This window comes from Odocoileus virginianus, chromosome 21 (assembly GCF_023699985.2).
Source record: "Odocoileus virginianus isolate 20LAN1187 ecotype Illinois chromosome 21, Ovbor_1.2, whole genome shotgun sequence".
Classification (NCBI taxonomy): domain Eukaryota; kingdom Metazoa; phylum Chordata; class Mammalia; order Artiodactyla; family Cervidae; genus Odocoileus; species Odocoileus virginianus.
In genome coordinates, this window is record NC_069694.1 from 19,704,420 (window position 1) to 19,709,794 (window position 5,375).

The 5,375-nt window shown below is 45.8% G+C and overlaps 1 long non-coding RNA gene across 2 annotated transcripts; it reads right to left on the reverse strand.

Moving 5' to 3' along the window:
* Window positions 1-218: 218 nt before the first annotated feature.
* Window positions 219-4,807, reverse strand: LOC110139614 (uncharacterized). Of its 2 annotated transcripts, XR_002314540.2 has the most exons (4): window positions 4,752-4,807; window positions 4,018-4,104; window positions 1,353-1,457; window positions 219-371 (listed from the first exon to the last, which is right to left on the reverse strand). It is a non-coding gene; the product is annotated as an uncharacterized lncRNA (long non-coding RNA). The 2 variants fall into 2 exon arrangements; XR_011482570.1 differs by lacking the exon at window positions 4,752-4,807 and having other exon boundaries at window positions 4,018-4,609.
* Between the last annotated feature and the right edge of the window lie 568 nt (window positions 4,808-5,375).

The window sequence follows — 5,375 nt, forward strand, 5'->3', positions numbered from 1 at the left end:
CCAGGGGGGTTGTGTGACTCACCTGAGGTCAAATAGATGGGATCTGAACTGGGATTAAGGGAGAGAAAAAAGGAAAGAAAGGAGACTCAGAGGGGCTTGGGGAAGATGAGCCCAAGACTTCTTATATTGGCCATGAAGGGGATGAGAATATGCCACCCAAAAGAAACCACTTTAGCATAAGGATTATTTTGAATTGAAGGCAATTGAGAGTCAGCAGATGCAGGAAAAGCTCTTTATCTTCCCCCTTTCTGTCTAAAACAGCAGGCATAAATTCCCCTTTGTGAAATCTTTACTTTCTTCTTCTGTACTAGGAAGAGGATATAAGCCGTTGCTGGAGATGGTATGACTTGAATCTGCATTCACAAACCTTACTGGAAAGAACACACCTTCCGTTAGTTTCACCCCTATATTTCCACCCCTAGAAAGTTACCACCCCTAGAAATCCCAACCCTTTTCATTAGTCTTATCACTTCTCTACATAATGTTACTTTTTGTTAAATTGGTATACAAACTCAGGCTGAACTGCCTTCCTTTTCTTTGAGACCCTTGTGTACAAGCAAAAATCAAAACAGTAACAACAAATTACATTTTTATGGCTTTTCTTCTATTAATCTATCTTGTGTCAGTTTAATTTTCAGGGTCCTGGGAACTGAACTGAAAAAGATAGAGGATAATTTTTCCCTCCCTTATAGCCGCATGCAGTTCAAAGAACCTAAGAATCACCTATAAGGATGGTCAAGAAGTCAGTCTTCAAGCCTGAGCTCAAGTGCCAGGTTGATCTCCTATCCAGATGCATCTCCTATCCCAGGAGCCATATTAGGCACCACCCTTTCATCATCCCTCATATCCTATGGGCTCTCCACGTCCTGGAGACCTGCCTTCCATAAATCTTGTATAGCATACCCACTTCTCTCCACCCCTTATGTCTCCACCTAAGCAGGTCCACCATCATCTCTCCTGTGTACGCCTATATCAGCCTTCAGCTTGGTCTCCCCGACTCCAGGCTTGTCCCTTTCCATTCAGTCTCCATACTATGGCCAGAGCAAGTTTGCTCATGTCCTTCTCCAGCTTCGTATCCTTCTATTACTTTCCTTTGTTCCAAACCCCAGGCATGCTGGTGTCCTCTGTGGCCCCTGCTCAGCTCTCCAATCTCATCTCCAGTTACATCCCAGTGTTCCATGTTCTCTTCCTTCTCTCTGCTTTGGCATATGCTGCCTAGAGTACTCTGTCCTTCCCACCTTCTTCATCCCACTAATTCACATATATGTCTCTGGTTTTCCTCTAGAGACCCTTTCCTGCCCCCACCTCAGGGCAAGTTCCCTCCGAGGGTCCTCATAGCACCTTGTACTTACCTTCATCAAAGTGTTCCTCTTGTTGAATTGTAATTGTCTCCACCTATCTGTCTCTCCCAACAGAATAAGAGCAACTTCAGTGCAGGATGCATCTTTGCCCAGTGCCTGGTACATAGTAAGTGGACAAGAAATGTTTTTTGAATGAATTAATGAATAAACAGGCAACTGATACTGATTTATACCATTGCAGTTTAGATTCCTGTCACCTGACCTCTCCTGACAATTATTTTTATTAGCACATATTGTAGGCCTACACTGTGAATACCAGCTGCATATGTAAGTCAGGATCACCTACAACCAACTTTCTTGGAATGTGCAGTCTATGACATTTCTACCAAATTTTATATATAGCTGTTTGGCTCATGTTACTTGGTTCCAGGAAAAAAAATCTTTCCGTGTCCAAATTCTGAGCTCGTAGCATCTCTCTGGGCTGCGTCACTGGTGTACATGGCCTGGGGCCAGGGAGAGGAGAAACTGGTTTACTCATTCACACAGGACACATTCATGGAAAGCCGACTCTGCAGCCAAAAGTACAAGAAGGATGTTGTGTCTGTCCATCTGGGGCAGTTTCAATAAAGGCACCTGAAAACCAATCCTCCTCAGCTGCCTCATCTGACAAAACTGGATACCCCCATCCAGCCCAGACAGGCTCAACTCAAATGCCCTCCTTTTAGAAGACCTGGTTGCTAGGAACGAGAATCTGGAATGACGGACAAAAGACGGGACATTCAGTTAAACGTGGATTTCAGATAACAATGAATAAATCTAAAGTATAAGTATTTCCCACATACTGCACTGGACATACTTCTGCTAAAAAAGTGACTCACTGTTTTTCTGCAATTCACATTTTACTAGGCATCCTGCATTTCCATTTACTAAGTCTGGCAATCTCCAATGAAGTTGTGGGTTGGGATTCTAAAAGGGCATGTTTTCCCAACAGGCCTCTCTGCTAGTAGGCTGCCCAGGGATAATACATGGATTCGAGGCCTGGAGGGGAGGTTTGAACAGTCAGAAGCTGTTTCCACTGAGAAGACAGGACTGGGTCATGTGATGTGGGAAACAGAAAGAGGTTCCCAAACTCAGCTGCATGTGAGAATCACAGGGCTGGCTTTAAAAACATCCCAAAGCACAGACCACATCCACATCAGTAAAATCAGAATCACCAAGGTTGGGATGCAGGCTTGGGTATTTCTAAGGCCCACTTTGAAGATGCCATTGTGTAGCTAAGGTTGAGAAACACTGACCTACAACCTTTCCTCCCCTTATACAAGTCACAGGCTAATCATCTTCTGCCTTCACTGAGGGTGGTCATCTGCCATTCAACTAGCAAAGGATCACGGAGGCTGGTTACCCTCATCAGTGGAGTCTGGTATCTGATGCCAGAAGTGGAGTTGCAACTTCCAACTTGGCTACACACCAGATGTAAGGCCTGAGCAAGAGGTGATCTTATGGCTCTGAACATCAGCCTCCAGTTTGTAAAATGGAACCGCTGAAGCAGAGCTAATGGTGCCTCATCTGCCTGCTTTGCAAAAGTGTAGCATGAAGGTAAGAGTCAGGCAAAATATAAGAAGTCACTCAAAGTGCCTGATCAGCTCCAAGTTGCTAGAAAAGTCAGCTGTCGTCATGCTGAGAACCTTTTGGGCCCAGGAGCAGATCTCAGAGTTAGCATTCAAAAGAACCAAATGAGAATGAGAACCTGAGTTTTACCAAGGTCCCCAGGTAGTACTCAAGCAGATTAAAGTCTGAAAGGTATTGAGGATGCAAATCCAGATTCGGTGGGCCTTGAAGGGCCAGGGCTCGAGAACATGCACTTCTAGAAAGTTTCCAGCTGATGCCAGGCTAGACAGTGTGGTCCACACCCTGAGCAGTGAGAATTTAGAACAGTGAGTCTCAGCTCTGGCTGTTCTCTGGGATCACATAGGGGGCATATCTGATCCCACTTCAGGCCTACTGAGTCAAAACCTGGAGTGGGCCCTGAACATAAGCATTTTTTAAAATCTCCCAAAATGTGATCAGCTGCATCTGTTTTCCAGACTTCTGGGAAACCTAGATCAAAACCGTGAAGCAAACAGCTGCTTTCTTGTCCATGTTCCCAGCATCCAGTTGCCAGGTTGCCTTACCCCTCTTCCTTTCCATTGCCAAGTTCTAAAATAGATCCTATCCAGGTCAACCCAGGCCTGAGCCAGCCCTTGGACAATGGCCCCGAGCCTCTTCTAGCACTCTCTTCTCAATCCATCTCATGCATGGCTTTAAGATCTATTGCCCTGGAGCATCATGCTTCACCTGCTGAGAAACTTTCGGTGTCTTGCAAGCACTGGTGCGCTGGGAAATGCTTAAAAATTGCCCCTACCTTACCCCTGGAAGGACAGCCCTGCGGTTTATAAGGGAACTGTGCTTCTCACATAGGAAGAAGAATCACTGTGGTAGCTCTGGTGATTATCACTGTTACAAGTCACATTCTGAGGCTTCCCCACTCCCCCCTCCCTTCCCTGAGGGTGCCACGGTCCAGTTACTGATGTGCACACTCCACCCACCCAGCCAGCCATCTTCCTCAATTGGGAAATGGGCCCCGCATCGCTATAGCCTCATCCTCAGGTTCCTCCGCCTCCTCTTTCCAGAACTACAGGGTGGGAAGAACAGGGGTGAATCTTCCTCCGGGACCTACTTAGTATGTGGAAAGAGTCCTTTGTGATCCACAGGTGAAAGGCTACTCTCCCTGAGATGTCATTATGGTGATGAAAGTTTCCCCCATCTGTAAAATGGGCATTAATGAGACTGCTTGTTTGCGGAGCTCCTGAGATGAAAAGGCATGTGATGGGACAGGATGCTGATGAGTCTGGCTCAGAGTTGAGTTTGCTGTTGGGGGCAGGTGTGTATTAAGGAGGCTGGGGGCGCCTCCCTCCCCTTGCTCAGTTAGAATCTTGTGCAATACAGGAAATGGGGCAATGAGAGAAGGAAAGCAGAGGTGAGGCTCCTGTGTAAGCGTGTGTGCTTGTCAATGTGCATATGAGAGTGTGCATTTGTGTGTGGGAAGAAAGTAGTGTGTGTATGGTTGTGTGTGAATGTGAGTATGACTGTATGTGTGCATATGATTATGTATATGTGCCATGATTGTGTTAGAGTGTGTATGATTGTGTGTATGTATGATTGTGTGTGTGTGTATGATTGTGTGTGAGTGTGTGTATGATTGTGTGTGAATGTATGATTGTATGTGTGCATATGATTGTGTATATGTGCCATGATTGTGTTAGGGTGTGTATGATTGTGTGTGTGTGTGATTGTGTGTGAGTGTGTGTGAGTGTGTGTATATGATTGTGTTAGTGTGTATATGATTGTGTGTGTGTATGTGTGTATGACTGTGAGCATGTATATGTTTGTGTGTGTGTGTGTATTCATCACCAGGGTGAACAGATAACATCCTAGTCTTGAGATCAGGAAGAAATCATGGGTTTCTTTCCCAAATTCTAAGAACTTAAGTGGAAGGTCAAAGTAGTTGTCTCCCAGGTGATGATTCTGTTCTGATTTTTACCCAGCAACCCATGGAGGCCCTCTGGGATTGGTTGCCACTGCTGGGGGGTGGGGAAGAGGAGGGGAACCAGAGAGTGACCCTCAGCAGCCCCTTCAGCCAAAATTGCTCCACATGTACCTGTTTTTACATTGGTGGTTATTCACTAAGTCGTGTCTGAATCTTTGCAACACCGTGAGCTATAGCCCAACAGGTTCCACTGTCCATGAGATTTTCCAGGCAAGAACACTGGAGTGGGTTGCCATTTCCTTCCCCAGGGGATCTTCCCAACCTAGATATTGAACCTGGGTCTCCTGCAGTGCAGGTGGAATCTTTTCCAACTGAGCCGTGTTTTTACATTAGATTTCCTTAAAGATTTCACTTGAAAGGAAGGGTCAACGGCTTACAAATGCTTCAAAAACACAATTTAGGGGCAGGGGCCTAAAGTAAATGCAAAGGGCTCTCCCCAGCGTCAGAACAGTATACCACTGAGGAGCACAAACGTTAGGGACATGGCC